The 19471-nt window shown below is 42.5% G+C and overlaps 1 protein-coding gene across 1 annotated transcript in view; it reads left to right on the plus strand.

Annotated features, from left to right (window-relative positions):
• The window catches only part of LOC109416314 (scoloptoxin SSD20), a 295456-nt gene that overhangs the window by 234326 nt on the left and 41659 nt on the right, over positions 1-19471 (plus strand). The gene's annotated exons all lie outside the window — the stretch shown is intronic.

The raw sequence follows: 19471 nt of genomic DNA on the forward strand, positions 1-19471 counted from the left end.
ATGTACAGTCATGTTTTTTTACGCGGGGGATACGTACCGCGTAAAAAAAACTCAGTTCAAAATTCAAACAACCGCGTTAAAAAAGTCTCACCATTTCTCGACGAATCATGCAAAAATAAGACGATGAATTTTTTTTTTGTATGGAGTTTTCATTTACGCGGCCGCGTAAATGAAAACCGCGTAAAAAAAGACCTCACTGTACATTCAATTTTTATAATCTGCTAGTTCAGACATAGCGTGTGAAGATGATTCAGGCTATCATTCTTCAATTATTCATGGTATCATAAACTGAATCATAAATCTATGATACAACGAATCGTTTTGATGACATCAGTTATCATTTTCGGAGTTCAAATGATAGGCCGGATGGGTTGTTAAGTATCATTACCATTAAAAATGCCGAACAAAAATTTAATGAAATAATTCAAGCAATCATTGCTGTATCATCTACTTGATCATACAGGGAATAATAAAAACAAAACGAAAATGAGACAAAAAAAGTCGGGTTAAGTACTGCTCCTTTTAATACCACTAAAATTTGTATCCTTCGACAGATAAGTATTTCGACCTCAACTGTACGGTCGTATTCAGCGTTTTGTATGGGACTCGACTCAAGTACAAGACACTGAAAACGACCTTACAGTTGAGAAGAGATGCCAGATTATTTTTATTAAAAATCTGTATCAATACAGATTTTTCTGTATCAATACAGATTTTTCTGTATCAATACAGATTTTTCTGTATCAATACAGATTTTTCTGTATTTGAGGGTAGAAAATTAAAACAATGTACTACTTTTAAGCTGTGAACCGTTTCGCTTGTTCGTTTATCTTTTAGTTAAAATTTGACACTTCGATAGTTATTTTGAAAATAACCCTACTCGCGAACAGGGTTAGTCTTGACAGTTCGATAGTTATTTTTTGTTCGCAATGATTTGGCTGCGTACTGTATTGTGTTCCAAATAACTACTCCTCTGTCAAATTTCAAATGGGCTACCGTCGTGGTTAACGAACAAGCGAAATGGTTCACACCCTTAGACGGTTATTTATTTTTGCTGGTATTTATTTTTCTAAAACATGTGTAAAAATGTACAAATTTTTAAACGTTTAAGCAGCAATTCATAAAATTTTCATTCAATTCAATGAAAATAACTTCACATTTTACGGTTTCTGGAGAAATGTGTATCAAATTTTAAAAATCTTTTTTTTCTGTACCCTGTATCTTGTCTGTATAGAAGGTAAAAAAATCTGTATAATACAGAAAAATCCAATTGTTGCACGGCTAAAAATTCGCCAATTGTTGCACACCTCATAAGAATAACATGAAGTGTGCAACAATAGGCGAGTTTTAAGCCGTGCAACAATTGGAAAATTACCCTATCTGGCATCTCTGCAGTTGAGGTCGAAATACGTATCTGTCAAGGGATGCAATTTTTTAGTGGAATTAAAAGGAAAAGTACTTAACCCGATTTTCTTTTTACTTACAGGTATTCCATGAACAAGTCCAGATTTATCATCATCAAATCGAGAATATTTCACCAAATCGATTTTTTTTTAAATTTTTTTTTATTTAAATTTCCAAAAGCTTGCTCACAAGCCATAGAGATAAGTGACATTTCAACACACGAACACTAGCGTGAATTTTTCCATTAAAAAAAATGCACGCCAATCAAAAGGCTATTTATATTGTATATGCAAATACTACCTGTGGTAGTTTGGTGCTCATCAAGTAGGCTGATGACAGGAGTTCAATTCATGTCCACTCCAACTGAACCCACCACAAATGGCAGACGAGGATCGGATCTTACTGGATTTCAATGAAGATGAAGAATAATTCGAAGATTCTTTAAACGAAAGCCCTTCGCCCGACCCCAGAACCAATGAATCGACCGGATTTCAGTACCGTGGAGATGACGAAGAAAAATGAAAATAAAACGAAGCGATCAAATCTAAAGTGGCAGACCACCTCAAGATGCACGAAAAACAAAATAAAGTCCTTCACGGACAACCGGCTGGTTGGTCCGGTGGAGGCACGGCTATTAAAGTCCTTCACGGACAACCGGCTGGTTGGTCCGGTGAAGGCACGACTACTAAAGTCCTTCACGGACAACCGGCTGGTTGGTCCGGTGAAAGCACGACTAATAAAGTCCTTCACGGACAACCGGCTGGTTGGTCCGGTGAAGGCACGACTACTAAAGTCCTTCACGGACAATCGGCTGGTTGGTCCGGTGGAGGCACGACTAATAAAGTCCTTCACGGACAACCGGCTTGTTGGTCCGGTGAAGGCACGCTTAAACATTCAGGCCATTGTGTATGAAGAAAAGCTCTTTTTATAAAGAAAAGGAGATGTGGTAGTTTGGTGCTCATCAAGTAGGCTGATGACAGGAGTTCAATTCACGTCCACTCCAACTGTCAAGAAGTAAGCACGGAACCCACCACACTACCCAACTGATTTGGGTAGTATTCTGAAACCCTGAAATTTGGATAGAAACTTCTGAAGCCCTTCGGGAGCTAGGAATATTTTCATTTTATTTCAGCCCCCACCGTGAATGGATTGGGCGCATATAGCCGAAGCAGTAAACTCGCGGGTATTTGGATACATAGTATACCGTTGTGTTGTCGTCTATTTTTCCTCCGTCAATTTCCGCTGTTTTTTTTAAGATAATTCCGTGATGGAATCGCTGGTACCGAAAGCCGTTAAGTAATAATTCCACATGGCAACGTTTTACGGTAAAAAAGTATTCAATTTTGTGATTATCAACCTGTAAGATAAACGAAAAAGTTTCAACAAAATCATTGTACCAGCCTCAATTCCACTCGGTCCATGGCTGCTTGTCTCCAGTTCCGCACTCTGTGTAGGGTCCGCAGATCGTCCTCCACTTGGTCGACCCACCTAGCTCGCTGTGCACCACGTCTTCTTGTACCGGTCGGATGACTCTCGAGAACCATTTTAGTCGGGTTGCTATCCGACATCCTGATAACGTGACCCGTCCACCGTAGCCTCCCGATTTTCGCCGTGTGGACAATGGTTGGTTCTCTCAGCCGGAAGGACAGACAACTCTGGGATTTTATATATATGATAACCTTTCCTAGCCCTGCTCCTGATCTTTCCTTATCCGCTTCCTTCAACAATCTTCGATTTCCTTAAGCAAATGCTCCATAACATCGCTCCGGATGCGTATCCAGCCTCCGCCGAGATCCCGCGTATCGCATGGTGACCAGCATCGACCTGGTGGCCTTCGGTATTGACTTCCGGCCTTGATCTTCGGTGACAGCCGTTGTGCCGGCTCGGAAAGAACGCACTCCGTTGCATTCACATGGCCCACCATTCTCTGTCTGTCTTATCGTCCGTACCCTTACAACACTGAGGCAGAATCGTCAACCATGCATCCATAGAATCCACTTCACAAGAGAGGTCAAAACTTGCTCCCGTTGCCGCATATATAGACTCCCTTCCTCTTTCTCTTCTTCTTCTTCTTTCTGTTTGAAACTGTCAGCTGGCAGTTTCAGCGATTTTGGCCTAGTGACTTTGATTATATGACCTCCTTTTTCTCTCCGTCACCTTCTTTCTTTTTTTCCCATGACAGCTGTCACTTTCTCGTAAAGAAAAAATAGGCGACGCGTCTATCCGATTGAATCCAATGAGAGTATATAACAGGTGGAAAAGAAGAAGCTCGCTTTGCTTGTAGTAGTGACATGTTTTGCACCAGACACGTATCTCACGCACACGATGTATCTTCTTTCCCACCTTTATTAGACTCTCATAGGGATAACACGCTTAAACGGCTACGCTCATTTGTGTTCGGCTGAACATTTGTGTTCGGCCTGCACATTTTTAGTAAACATTCATGCAGCACATAGAATGTGATATTAAATATCAAGTCAGCTGAAACCCGGTATTTTCGACTAGCGAAGTTGGATTTTTCTCCAAATCCATGCGTCGGACCTTACTTTGGAAGTGGTGCGCTGTATAGCGGACCTGGTATACTATACAGCGCACCACTTCCGAAGTTAAGTCTGATCCAACTTCGCTAGTCGAAAACTCCGATTTTCAACTGGATTGTGTGGGGTTTCGGTGTATTCGGGTTTGTGGGTAATTAAATAAAATCAACTAGGATTCTCTGCTTGACTTCTATATTGAGATTCTTAACAGAACTTCAGCTCCTATCGATGAGTGCTTCTTTCGATGACAACTCTCGTCTTCCAAGTGAAGTACCTCCTCGAGACCTACTACGATCGCTCCAGATATCACCACATCTCCCTTCCTTTAGGGTGATTGATCGGTTGAAAGCTGTGCAACGTAGTCCTTATATCGCACAGGTTTTTGCATCGGTCTGGATGGCCTTTGTAATGTCGACGTAGGTTGAGGTTCCGATATTCCCGCTGTATTTGATTCTCCCTCCGCATTGTCCAGCTTCTTCACGTGGGCTATGTTGCGCTCGTATGTGTTACCTGAAATAGGATCTATCACCTTAACGCAGTTCCCCCTTCTATTAACCACCGTATATTCCACCGGGCCGAAGGTTGTTATTAGTTTGTGGCTAGGCAGAAGGTTCTGTAAAAGAACTTGATCTCCTTCTTGAATATTTGAAGCTTTTGCATGGCGCCGATGGTCTTCACTAATCTTGCCTTTGAATTTCATCATCACGTCTCTGTCTTGAGCTTCACCATCACCAATCCTTGGTGGCGCCGTTTGTAGATCATTAATTGATGGAATTTTTGAACGAATAGTTTTACCACTGAGTAACTCGGTTGGGGTTTTTCCTGTTGTCGAGTGGGGTGTAGTATTGTACATTATTAAATACTGCGAGAGATCTACCCTCCAATCTCGATTGAGAGCATGGCTGATTTTGAGGCGTTTGAGAAGAGAACTATTTTGTCGCTCCACTTCACCGTTTGCCTGTGGCCAATAGGGAGCAGTGTGGTTTAATTTTATGTTTCTAATGTAACAATACTCATCAAACTCTGAACTAACAAACTGGCGACCGTTGTCCAAAGTAATCGTTCTTGGGTATCCCAAGCGTACAAATATGGGCTCAAGAACTTTGATGGTCTTCTCTGTGGTAATTTTGCGCATTATGCACAATTCCTTATAGCGACTGAAATAATCAACAATTACCAACAAGTAGTCTCCAGATGGAAGTGGGCCCAAAAAATCCATTGCGATGTCGATCCACGGTTCACTTGGCATTAAGCGACGCGTCATAGGCTCTGGAACTGAAGGACGACCCACCAGACGGCAACCTTCACATTCCTTAACGGTTTTTCTTGCCTCCTTATCCATGTTGGGCCACCACACTCTATCACGAAGCCTTTTAATCATGCTTGTTTCGCCTGGATGGCCTTCGTGCGCCAGCTGTAGCATCCTGGGTCGTAACTGGCGGGGAATCACTAGTTTGCATCCACGAATAACATGGTCATCTATGAGGCTTAAATCCTTCTGGAACGGTATATAGTCCTTTGCTCCTTCCTTAACGGCGTCGCTGTCCCACATGCCGGATGGCATGGCTTCCTTCACTAATTGTAGTTCGAAATCGGAATCAATGGCGGTTTTAATCTCAGACACATCGATCGCAACTGACTCTGTTATGGCGCGGATGTATAGTCGGTCGTCCGTTAGGTCTATCTCCTCTTCTTCCTCAGACATGGATAGTCTTGATAGAGGATCGGCAATATTTTCCTTACCGGGTTTGTATACGACTCGAAATTTGAACGGTTGCAAACGGAGTACCCAGCGTTCGATACGTCCTGATGGTTGTGATGTTGGTTTGAAAATCATGGTCAAAGGTCGGTGGTCAGTTTCTAATTCAAACTCACGCCCCAGAAGATACAGTTTGAATTTTTCGATACTCCATACGATCGCAAGCGCTTCCTTCTCCGTTTGGCAATATCGTTGTTCTGTTTTGGAGAGAGACTTACTTGCATATGAAATCACCACCGGCTCGTTACAGGAATCATCGTTGAACTGCACCAGAACTGCCCCCAAGCCTACTGGAGATGCGTCCACGATTACTCTTGTTCGCTTAGAATTGTCGAAGAAGCCTAATACGGGGACATCACATAGTGCATTTTTAAGTGCATTGAAGGCGCTCTCATGGTGTGACAACCATATGACTTTTGCATCGCCCCTGGTCATTAGCTGTCGTAGTTCGTAGGTTTTGGTGGCTAAGTCTGGAATGAATCGACCCACGTAGCCGACTAGGCCCAAAAAGCTCCGGATTTCTTCAGCATTCTTTGGCGTCCTGAACTGTTGAATGGCTTTTATTTTCTCCTCATTCGGTGTAATGCCATCTTGGGAGACATTATGACCTAGAAACTTGGTTTCGGTGGTTTTAAACTGACATTTATTCTGGTTCAAAACGACGTTGTGCTCCTCCAGCTTATCGAGCACTGCCTTTAGCGCCTGATCGTGCTCTTCCTCCGTTCTGGCGGCAATGATTATGTCGTCCTGATAGTTGTGGGCCAAAGGGCAATCGCATAACAGTTGCTCGATAATCTGCTGAAAGTGCTCAGATGCACTGCATATCCCAAACATCAGCCTGGTGTACCGAAACATTCCCATATGCGTGATGAATGTTGTTATGTACCGACTTGACTCATCGAGCTCGACTTGGTGGTATGCGTCCTTGATATCGAGTTTTGAAAACCACTTGCAACCGTTGAATCTAGTGAGTAAATCATCGAGGGTGGGAATCATATGGTATTTCCTTCTAATCGCAGTGTTAGCCCTCCGCATGTCTACACATAGACGGACGTCTCCGTTATCTTTTATTACCACCACCATAGGGGACACCCATGGGCTCGGTTCGTTGACCTTCTCGATTATCCCCAGCTTTTGAAGTTTGCTCAGTTGCTCCTCAACTTGTTGTTGGAGAGCGATGGGTACCCGTCGAACGTGTTGAGCTACTGGTGTTACTTGATCATCAATATCAATGCGTAACTTTACGCCTGTAAGAAATGATTAACATCATATACCATATTTAAATTATGATTTTATTCAATAACAACATTAACCTTTAATTGTTGGGAATTTTTCCACATTTTCAGTAAGATGTTGAATGCAACCTGAATTGATTACACTCGGTAGACCTATCAAGAGCACACCAAGCTGTTTTGCCGTTTCTCGACCCAACAGATTCTGTTTCCCCTCCTTCACAACGAAGAAGCAAGCGTCAATGAGTTTGCAGGTTGAGGTATCAACGACTGTGATCCTGGCGTTGAAGGTGCACACGATGTTTAATTGACCATTCTGCGCATAGGCTGACAGGCTCTTGGTCGAGGGTCTGATATCCTCCATAACTGCTTCCCTGTTCTTCAGATAAACCCACGTTGCTTCATCGATAATATTGTATTTCGACCCGGAATCTATCATCATTTCAATCAAAACGTTGCCAACTTTGCACCACACCAGTTCGTCATGATTGTCACTTATCGCATATATGAAAGACTCACATCTCGTTTCGGGATCAGCTGCTTCATCAGGTTTAACTTCGTTCACGGCGTTCACTCGTTGTTTCTTGATCGGTTCGGGGTGTCGTGATGCATTTTCCGTGTCAAATTTGCGTTTGCCGACTGGTGTCAGACACATTCTAGCGAAATGTCCGATGATGTTGCAATTACGGCATTGGACGTGCTTAGCTGGGCATTCGTTGGGCTTGTGTGACTTTCCGCATCTAAAACATTCTCCTCGGCGGTACTCCGGCGCATGGAATTTCTTGACTCCGTGGTATCCTGATTCACCGGATGCGCTGGCCTTGTTACCCCTACGATAGTCTGGAACGCTTGAGATTTTATAAACGGGAGTACCAGAGTTGCGATGTGTCTCGATCGTATTTCTTGGGTTATTTCCAGATTGTCCCAGCTCGCGAACTTGCTGCTGAACGGATAGGTGTGAGTTTACGAGTTTCGTCAGTTCATCCAAATTGATGGTCGATTTTTCCAAGATTTTCCGGCGGAGGTCGGGAGGGGCAGGCATCACGATTTTGTCAACGACAGCTGCTTCTTTGCTGTCTTGCTCAGTCGCACCGAACTGGCACTTGGAGGCTTGAGTTTTTGCCCGTAGAAGAAATTTATCCAGTGTTTCATCTTGCTGTGGACTCAGGGACCAGAAGGAGTACCTTTCGAACGTATCGTGTCTCTTGGGAGCGAAGTATTCGTCCAGCTTCTTGATTGTAGTTTCCAAGTCATCTCCAGCGTCACCAGAACATCCGGGTAGGCCTTTTGTAACTGCCGGCCTCCAACAGCCAGAAAGATGTCCTTAAGCTTCTTCTTTTTCTTCTTTCCGATAGCTTTGGCAACGTATTCAAATTGTCTCTTATAGTCATACCACTTCTGTCTAATCTCAGACAGAGGAATGGAGTCGCACTCAAAAGGCGGGATCTTCAGCAATTGGTCGTCCATTGATTACGCCTGGAATGTACGTAATAACGATTTGTTTAGTGAATTTGTTTCCACACAGTCTTTAATTTCCGTTGTTATTTCTGGAACAACACGGTATTGGCATTGAATCATTCAAGTATTTTGTTATATTTGTTTTTGTTTTGCCTTCTCCGAACCAACGCGTTGTTAGCACGTTGTTCGTTAAGGACTTTTATATTTGCCTTCTCCGGACCAATGCACCTCGGCATTGTCCGTTAAGGACTTTGATATTTGCCTTCTCCGGACCAATGCGCCTCGGCATTGTCCGTTAAGGACTTTGTTATTTGCCTCCTCCGAACCAACACGTTGGCAGCGGTTGTTCGTTAAGGACTTTAATATTCGCCTTTTCCGGACCAACACGGTATTGGCGTGTTGTCCGTTAAGGACTTTGATAGTATTTTTTTTTCCACTCGTAAACATCGCGTTGCCAAGGCGACGTTACTCGAGGGATTTTTTTTTCACTTTTAACATTTGTTTTTTTTATACATACCAGCACCTGCACCGCGGTCCGCTCGTCGCCAATTTGTGGGGTTTCGGTGTATTCGGGTTTGTGGGTAATTAAATAAAATCAACTAGGATTCTCTGCTTGACTTCTATATTGAGATTCTTAACAGAACTTCAGCTCCTATCGATGAGTGCTTCTTTCGATGACAACTCTCGTCTTCCAAGTGAAGTACCTCCTCGAGACCTACTACGATCGCTCCAGATATCACCACAGATTGATAATACATTGTTACCGGCGGGTAACATTTGGTGTAAATATCCAAAATTTGAGTGCGGGAAAGTAGGATAATAGTTGTGAAGTTAGCGTATATATTTAACGGTCAAATCAGATCGATACGCCTGGGTTGACCGTGAAGCGACTCGCGCATGAATGGCAAAAATGGGTGCCAAAGCATGGTGGGTGGCAACCTCTACTGAACTCCTATTGAGTGTGGGCGGAAATGAAGGTACGATGGAGCTACGACATCGGGGAGAGCAGATCCCCGATCGTGCGAAAAGGGAGTGAAAGTTAGCTGAGATCTAGCTACGAAAGAAGAAAGATCAAAGCGCCGAAGATAACTGACCCGTCGTCCTACGATTGTGTCGTCGATACATTTTGCTCCGTTCACTATCGCGAGCGTAAGTGGACCGTCAGGGAGATTCCCCAAGTCAGCCATCTCGACGGCCCGACCGGCAAGTGCCCTGAATCGTGCTGGTCATCGGGCGTCGCCGATTTGCCATTGCCAGTCTACAAGCGTCTGGCCGAACACGGTCTCCACGGTACTATTCGCAGGGATCGTTGTTGCCCTGTAAAAGCAGACCGGCGCGAGTCACCAAACATCCGGCCACGTGAGCTGTGAATTGAAAATTAAGCAATAAATACGAAATAATGAGCAAAGTAAAAGTACCGGTTGAGCCATGCGGCGAAGTCGCATAGAGGATTGAGGAACTGAGACGGCAGAAGGCCGCCGAAGCTTCCGAAAGCCGATGCGTCGTAACTGCGTCGATTCGGTTCTCGGCAATCCACAGATCCAAGAATTTGCCTGGTATAATGCAAACAGAGATGTTATTCTTTTTTAAAGTCCGACGAGCGTTAGCGAGTTCGGACAGCAAGCGATTGTCTGTTAATTTGCACAAAAGTTTCAGTTTTTCTATCATAGTTCTAAGATGTAGTATGTTCGAAATTATTTGTTGGAAAAAATATAGTTTTTTTATTGCAATTGTTGATTTATTTGTGGAAATTCTGACATTTTTTATTGCTCGAAAATCAATTATTTATGGGAAGTTTTGATTTATTTATGCGCTTTTTGAATTGTTTATGGAACTTTTATAATTTATTATTGCTTCCACCCCTATTTATTTATTGGCAATTTTCGAGTTATTTATGGAAAATTTTTAATTTATTATGGGACGATTAATTGGCTGCCGAAGCACTGCAAACTCCGGGGGTTGGCTAAACTTCTTCTGCCATTTGCATCCCACCTGTTGCGATTACTGCAGCATCACACACGGCAATTTCTAATCCAATGCCTGCGAGCAGCATTTCGCTGATTGACTACAAAGTTGTTGCGAATAATAAGGCCCTCTTTCCAATGTACATGAACATTAGGGTGGCCCATATTTTCACAGAAATTGGAAATCAAACTTTTTTATTTGCAAGAATAACTATATACATTCTTCGGAAAAGTTGGAGATCTATGAATTTTGAGCAAGTTTGCTGAAGACACTTTTTATGTAGCTTCAAAATTGACCGATCAAGAGATATATTTCTAAATTAGCTTAGAGTGATTCAAGAAAAACAGGTTTTCTGGTTTTAACTTTTTCAGTTTTAATTTCTCATCAAAGTCGCCCAAGAAACACTTGTAGAACATTTGAAAACGCGTCGATTCGTGCGCTGAGACGATCGCTATCACTTTTGGTTTAAAAGTTTTGAGTGTTTTTCTTTAAAAATCATAGTTTATTCAAAAGGCGATATTACGGGTTGGGGCAAAGATAAAAAATATCTTTTTCCAGCATTAAAAAGAAGAAATATTGTTATAAAACATATCAAAAAATTAGAGAGGTGTTATTTTTGTAACTCAAGTAAAAAATACTTGAAAAGTGCCTATTTTTTCTAGAAAATCATCAATATCTATTGAACGGAATGACGTAGCAACATTCTCAGCGCACGAAAATGTGCCTTTTTTAAAGCTCTAAAATGGTTCTTATGCCATGTTCAGACTACGGAGTTATATCATGATACAAGCAAAGTGATATTACAATATCACGAAACCGTTCACACTGGGTGTTTGGTGATATTGTTTGACAGGTGATATTCGGATGTAAACATGTTTACAATTCTTCATCTAATTTGTTTTGTCCAATGTTTCTAATTTGTTTTGTCCAATGTTCTAATTTGTTTTGTCCAATGTTTTTCTGCATTATTGCAAATTGTTTTGGAATGATCTGGTTTGGTGTTGCGGATTTTTAGCCGGAACCCAGAATATAGTCCGGAACCTACACTGCAGGGTTCAAATCACCAGCTGCCAGAACAACGACGTGGACATTTTGATTGGGATGCTGGGTATTTTAGCCGCTCTAGGAAACGCATAGAATATTTTACAAGTGAATGCATCCGATAGATTCCGTGAATGTACCCGGCCGGATTCCGATAGATTCCGTTGAAAACTTGCTACTATTGCCAAAAAATAGTATTGACAGCTCCAGATCCAGCTACCGGAACTTTTGAGACCCTATCAAAATTCAGTATTCGGGGATTTCTCCAGAGATTTTTTTTTTTCGAGAACTCCTCTGGGGATTCCTCCAGGAGTTTCCTCTGGGGATTCCTCCTGGATTTTGGTCTGGGGATTCCACCTTCCTCTGGGGATTACTCCAAGATTTCATTTTTGATATTCCTGCAGAAGTCCCATGTGGGGATTTCTGGAGGATTTCCTTCTGATAATTCCTGCAGGAGTTCCCTCTGGGATTCATCTAGGAGTTCTCTTTGGAAACTCCTTCAAGAATCCCTCAAGTATTGGTTCAGCAGTTGCTTCAAGATTTTTATTCAGAAATTCCTTTGAGGATTCTTTAGGGAATTCTATCAGTGAACTCTTTTACGAATTCCTTAAGGAATTTCTCCGTAAAACCCCATCATCGCCGTGGTGGTCCAGCCGTTGTGCACCACTCCCGCAGCCAGTTGCCCAGCGCCCGACTATTCCTGGTCGGTTTCTTCGGGACGAAGCCGTCGCACCTCGTGGGTCAGAAACCCCCGGCCGATCCTCTGCAGCTGATACTTTGCAGCCCACCGGTCCAGCTACCGCCGTGTTTGCCCGCCGTGTTTGCCCGCCGCGGTCTACCGCCCACGCCGCCACGATTAGATCCGGAAATCCAGACCAAAAGCACCAATAAACTGTTTGACCGTAAGTACCTTCCTCCTCTTCCTCTTCTTGGCGTAACGTCCTCACTGGGACAAAGCCTGCTTCTCAGCTTAGTGTTCTATGAGCACTTCCACAGTTATTAACTGAGAGCTTCCTCTGCCAATGACCATTTTGCATGTGTATATCGTGTGGCAGGCACGAAGATACTCTATGCCCAAGGAAGTCAAGAAAATTTTCTTTACGAAAAGATCCTGGACCGACCGGGAATCGAACCCGTCACCCTCAGCATGGTCATGCTGAATACCCGTGCGTTTACCGCCTCGGCTATATGGGCCCGTAAGTACCTTGTTAAGAGTTAGGTTCCCGCCTCCGAAAGCTCCCCCACCATTTGTTCGCCCCTAAACCCGGTCCTAAAAGAGGCCGTGAGTACACACCCCGGAGGCTGCCAGCGGCTTAGACCAGCAGCCTGGGGTTTTAGGCCGGTTTCCCTCTGAACCCGAGCCGAGAGGTACCGGGGCCAAAAATAAGGGTCTTATACCTGGCGCCCAACGTTAAATAAAAAGGTTCTCAGGAGGGGAAAAATATCTTGGGATATTTCTTCCTTCTGCATGTTTGGGCGAGTTTTCCAGTTAATTGAAACTTTGATATAGATACCCACACTGGTCGCATTTTTGTATGTAAAATTAGTGGCACTGTTCTTTGATTCGCGATGGGCTAATTGAACCACATAGTGATGCCGATTGGTTAATGATTTTTATAGTGAGTGATACAAAGCTTCGATCGTGTAGGAGAAATCACAAACAACGTACCGGTTTCGGGTTTCTATCGGTGCTTGGGAAGTCTAAGTAGAGTTTCTTTTGCAGCTTGAAGCGAAATCAAGCCCTTTTTTAGGCGTTTTGCTTCAGGATGGCGCGTCGTTCCGTATCTGGTCCGGATTTTGGATCACTTTACCATAGTTAGTGCGTTGACCACCTCGAGCCAAGGGAGCTCGACTATGAATTGCTTCTCCGAAATGTACTGATTGCGGACGATGAATCACGCTGCAAGCGTCGTCGTCGATTGAAACAAATTTTGAAGGAGGAGAGAGAAGGGCACGAATTCATCGTCCATTATGACTTGGATCCAGAAATGGATTTGGAAGCGTGCAAGAACATTTCTGCACAGCTGGAACGCGTTTTGAGGTCTAACCCTGTGGATAGGGTCCGTTTTTGTAAATCTCGACTATTGCATCTCGGCCATCGGTTAGCGGTAATCAAGAACTACGCTGTGGGGGGCGTCAAAACCCTTAGTAACGCAGAATTCAACAGAGTATTCGTGCTGTTCTCTGATTATTTCTGGACCGAAGATCTGTTTTTTCACTACCGGCGGAGAGTCCAGCTCCGACTAAGAAGAGCTTCTAGATGAGGCGGCTGGGGGAAATCCACCACGGATTAGTGGTTCGAGACCCACTGGGGCGATCCCGAAGCAACCCGATGTGTCGAATTTTGTGACCAAAGATGACTTCAGAGCGGCGATGACCGATATTGGAAGCCTTATTCATCCGCTTTCAAATCAGTTGACAGGGCTAAGGGAGGAGGTACGAAAAACGCCAACACCCGCTCCCCGAACATTCCTCAATAGAACAAATCCCTTCCTAGCAGAGGAAGCACTGCGGCCAAAATATAAACGACTAATAAAAAAGTGATCATTTTCCATAACAAAATCAGAAATTGCCAATAAAAAAGTAGGGGTGGGAGCAATAATAAACTATAAAACTTCCATAAACAAATAAATAATTCAAAACTTCCCATAAATGATTGATTTTCGAGCAATAAAAAATGTCAGAATTTCCACAAATAAATCAACAATTGCAATAAAAAACTATATTTTTCCAACAAAAAAGTTTAAATTTTCCATAATTAAATCTGATTTTTCCATAAATAATTTAAAAATTCCCAATTGAAAAACATCAAAAAAGCAATTGAAAATTAAGCAATAAATACGAAATAATGAGCAAAGTAAAAGTACCGGTTGAGCCATGCGGCGAAGTCGCATAGAGGATTGAGGAACTGAGACGGCAGAAGGCCGCCGAAGCTTCCGAAAGCCGATGCGTCGTAACTGCGTCGATTCGGTTCTCGGCAATCCACAGATCCAAGAATTTGCCTGGTATAATGCAAACAGAGATGTTATTCTTTTTTAAAGTCCGACGAGCGTTAGCGAGTTCGGACAGCAAGCGATTGTCTGTTAATTTGCACAAAAGTTTCAGTTTTTCTATCATAGTTCTAAGATGTAGTATGTTCGAAATTATTTGTTGGAAAAAATATAGTTTTTTTATTGCAATTGTTGATTTATTTGTGGAAATTCTGACATTTTTTATTGCTCGAAAATCAATTATTTATGGGAAGTTTTGATTTATTTATGCGCTTTTTGAATTGTTTATGGAACTTTTATAATTTATTATTGCTTCCACCCCTATTTATTTATTTTCGAGTTATTTATGGAAAATTTTTAATTTATTATGGGACGATTAATTGGCTGCCGAAGCACTGCAAACTCCGGGGGTTGGCTAAACTTCTTCTGCCATTTGCATCCCACCTGTTGCGATTACTGCAGCATCACACACGGCAATTTCTAATCCAATGCCTGCGAGCAGCATTTCGCTGATTGACTACAAAGTTGTTGCGAATAATAAGGCCCTCTTTCCAATGTACATGAACATTAGGGTGGCCCATATTTTCACAGAAATTGGAAATCAAACTTTTTTATTTGCAAGAATAACTATATACATTCTTCGGAAAAGTTGGAGATCTATGAATTTTGAGCAAGTTTGCTGAAGACACTTTTTATGTAGCTTCAAAATTGACCGATCAAGAGATATATTTCTAAATTAGCTTAGAGTGATTCAAGAAAAACAGGTTTTCTGGTTTTAACTTTTTCAGTTTTAATTTCTCATCAAAGTCGCCCAAGAAACACTTGTAGAACATTTGAAAACGCGTCGATTCGTGCGCTGAGACGATCGCTATCACTTTTGGTTTAAAAGTTTTGAGTGTTTTTCTTTAAAAATCATAGTTTATTCAAAAGGCGATATTACGGGTTGGGGCAAAGATAAAAAATATCTTTTTCCAGCATTAAAAAGAAGAAATATTGTTATAAAACATATCAAAAAATTAGAGAGGTGTTATTTTTGTAACTCAAGTAAAAAATACTTGAAAAGTGCCTATTTTTTCTAGAAAATCATCAATATCTATTGAACGGAATGACGTAGCAACATTCTCAGCGCACGAAAATGTGCCTTTTTTAAAGCTCTAAAATGGTTCTTATGCCATGTTCAGACTACGGAGTTATATCATGATACAAGCAAAGTGATATTACAATATCACGAAACCGTTCACACTGGGTGTTTGGTGATATTGTTTGACAGGTGATATTCGGATGTAAACATGTTTACAATTCTTCATCTAATTTGTTTTGTCCAATGTTTCTAATTTGTTTTGTCCAATGTTCTAATTTGTTTTGTCCAATGTTTTTCTGCATTATTGCAAATTGTTTTGGAATGATCTGGTTTGGTGTTGCGGATTTTTAGCCGGAACCCAGAATATAGTCCGGAACCTACACTGCAGGGTTCAAATCACCAGCTGCCAGAACAACGACGTGGACATTTTGATTGGGATGCTGGGTATTTTAGCCGCTCTAGGAAACGCATAGAATATTTTACAAGTGAATGCATCCGATAGATTCCGTGAATGTACCCGGCCGGATTCCGATAGATTCCGTTGAAAACTTGCTACTATTGCCAAAAAATAGTATTGACAGCTCCAGATCCAGCTACCGGAACTTTTGAGACCCTATCAAAATTCAGTATTCGGGGATTTCTCCAGAGATTTTTTTTTTTCGAGAACTCCTCTGGGGATTCCTCCAGGAGTTTCCTCTGGGGATTCCTCCTGGATTTTGGTCTGGGGATTCCACCTTCCTCTGGGGATTACTCCAAGATTTCATTTTTGATATTCCTGCAGAAGTCCCATGTGGGGATATCTGGAGGATTTCCTTCTGATAATTCCTGCAGGAGTTCCCTCTGGGATTCATCTAGGAGTTCTCTTTGGAAACTCCTTCAAGAATCCCTCAAGTATTGGTTCAGCAGTTGCTTCAAGATTTTTATTCAGAAATTCCTTTGAGGATTCTTTAGGGAATTCTATCAGTGAACTCTTTTACGAATTCCTTAAGGAATTTCTCCGTAAAACCCCGTCATCGCCGTGGTGGTCCAGCCGTTGTGCACCACTCCCGCAGCCAGTTGCCCAGCGCCCGACTATTCCTGGTCGGTTTCTTCGGGACGAAGCCGTCGCACCTCGTGGGTCAGAAACCCCCGGCCGATCCTCTGCAGCTGATACTTTGCAGCCCACCGGTCCAGCTACCGCCGTGTTTGCCCGCCGTGTTTGCCCGCCGCGGTCTACCGCCCACGCCGCCATGATTAGATCCGGAAATCCAGACCAAAAGCACCAATAAACTGTTTGACCGTAAGTACCTGCCTCCTCTTCCTCTTCTTGGCGTAACGTCCTCACTGGGACAAAGCCTGCTTCTCAGCTTAGTGTTCTATGAGCACTTCTACAGTTATTAACTGAGAGCTTCCTCTGCCAATGACCATTTTGCATGTGTATATCGTGTGGCAGGCACGAAGATACTCTATGCCCAAGGAAGTCAAGAAAATTTTCTTTACGAAAAGATCCTGGACCGACCGGGAATCGAACCCGTCACCCTCAGCATGGTCATGCTGAATACCCGTGCGTTTACCGCCTCGGCTATATGGGCCCGTAAGTACCTTGTTAAGAGTTAGGTTCCCGCCTCCGAAAGCTCCCCCACCATTTGTTCGCCCCTAAACCCGGTCCTAAAAGAGGCCGTGAGTACACACCCCGGAGGCTGCCAGCGGCTTAGACCAGCAGCCTGGGGTTTTAGGCCGGTTTCCCTCTGAACCCGAGCCGAGAGGTACCGGGGCCAAAAATAAGGGTCTTATACCTGGCGCCCAACGTTAAATAAAAAGGTTCTCAGGAGGGGAAAAATATCTTGGGATATTTCTTCCTTCTGCATGTTTGGGGGAGTTTTCCAGTTAATTGAAACTTTGATATAGATACCCACACTGGTCGCATTTTTGTATGTAAAATTAGTGGCACTGTTCTTTGATTCGCGATGGGCTAATTGAACCACATAGTGATGCCGATTGGTTAATGATTTTTATAGTGAGTGATACAAAGCTTCGATCGTGTAGGAGAAATCACAAACAACGTACCGGTTTCGGGTTTCTATCGGTGCTTGGGAAGTCTAAGTAGAGTTTCTTTTGCAGCTTGAAGCGAAATCAAGCCCTTTTTTAGGCGTTTTGCTTCAGGATGGCGCGTCGTTCCGTATCTGGTCCGGATTTTGGATCACTTTACCATAGTTAGTGCGTTGACCACCTTGAGCCAAGGGAGCTCGACTATGAATTGCTTCTCCGAAATGTACTGATTGCGGACGATGAATCACGCTGCAAGCGTCGTCGTCGATTGAAACAAATTTTGAAGGAGGAGAGAGAAGGGCACGAATTCATCGTCCATTATGACTTGGATCCAGAAATGGATTTGGAAGCGTGCAAGAACATTTCTGCACAGCTGGAACGCGTTTTGAGGTCTAACCCTGTGGATAGGGTCCGTTTTTGTAAATTTCGACTATTGCATCTCGGCCATCGGTTAGCGGTAATCAAGAACTACGCTGTGGGGGGCGTCAAAACCCTTAGTAACGCAGAATTCAACAGAGTATTCGTGCTGTTCTCTGATTATTTCTGGACCGAAGATCTGTTTTTTCACTACCGGCGGAGAGTCCAGCTCCGACTAAGAAGAGCTTCTAGATAAGGCGGCTGGGGGAAATCCACCACGGATTAGTGGTTCGAGACCCACTGGGGCGATCCCGAAGCAACCCGATGTGTCGAATTTTGTGACCAAAGATGACTTCAGAGCGGCGATGACCGATATTGGAAGCCTTATTCATCCGCTTTCAAATCAGTTGACAGGGCTAAGGGAGGAGGTACGAAAAACGCCAACACCCGCTCCCCGAACATTCCTCAATAGAACAAATCCCTTCCTAGCAGAGGAAGCACTGCGGCCAAAATATAAACGACTAATAAAAAATGATCATTTTCCATAACAAAATCAGAAATTGCCAATAAAAAAGTAGGAGTGGGAGCAATAATAAACTATAAAACTTCCATAAACAAATAAATAATTCAAAACTTCCCATAAATGATTGATTTTCGAGCAATAAAAAATGTCAGAATTTCCACAAATAAATCAACAATTGCAATAAAAAACTATATTTTTCCAACAAAAAAGTTTAAATTTTCCATAAATAAATCTGATTTTTCCATAAATAATTTAAAAATTCCCAATTGAAAAACATTAAAAAAGCAATTGAAAATTTTATTGCTTACGAAATAATGAGCAAAGTAAAAGTACCGGTTGAGCCATGCGGCGAAGTCGCATAGAGGATTGAGGAACTGAGACGGCAGAAGGCCGCCGAAGCTTCCGAAAGCCGATGCGTCGTAACTGCGTCGATTCGGTTCTCGGCAATCCACAGATCCAAGAATTTGCCTGGTATAATGCAAACAGAGATGTTATTCTTTTTTAAAGTCCGACGAGCGTTAGCGAGTTCGGACAGCAAGCGATTGTCTGTTAATTTGCACAAAAGTTTCAGTTTTTCTATCATAGTTCTAAGATGTAGTATGTTCGAAATTATTTGTTGGAAAAAATATAGTTTTTTTATTGCAATTGTTGATTTATTTGTGGAAATTCTGACATTTTTTATTGCTCGAAAATTAATTATTTATGGGAAGTTTTGATTTATTTATGCGCTTTTTGAATTGTTTATGGAACTTTTATAATTTATTATTGCTTCCACCCCTATTTATTTATTTTCGAGTTATTTATGGAAAATTTTTAATTTATTATGGGACGATTAATTGGCTGCCGAAGCACTGCAAACTCCGGGGGTTGGCTAAACTTCTTCTGCCATTTGCATCCCACCTGTTGCGATTACTGCAGCATCACACACGGCAATTTCTAATCCAATGCCTGCGAGCAGCATTTCGCTGATTGACTACAAAGTTTTTGCGAATAATAAGGCCCTCTTTCCAATGTACATGAACATTAGGGTGGCCCATATTTTCACAGAAATTGGAAATCAAACTTTTTTATTTGCAAGAATAACTATATACATTCT

This window comes from Aedes albopictus, chromosome 1 (genome assembly GCF_035046485.1).
Source record: "Aedes albopictus strain Foshan chromosome 1, AalbF5, whole genome shotgun sequence".
Classification (NCBI taxonomy): domain Eukaryota; kingdom Metazoa; phylum Arthropoda; class Insecta; order Diptera; family Culicidae; genus Aedes; species Aedes albopictus.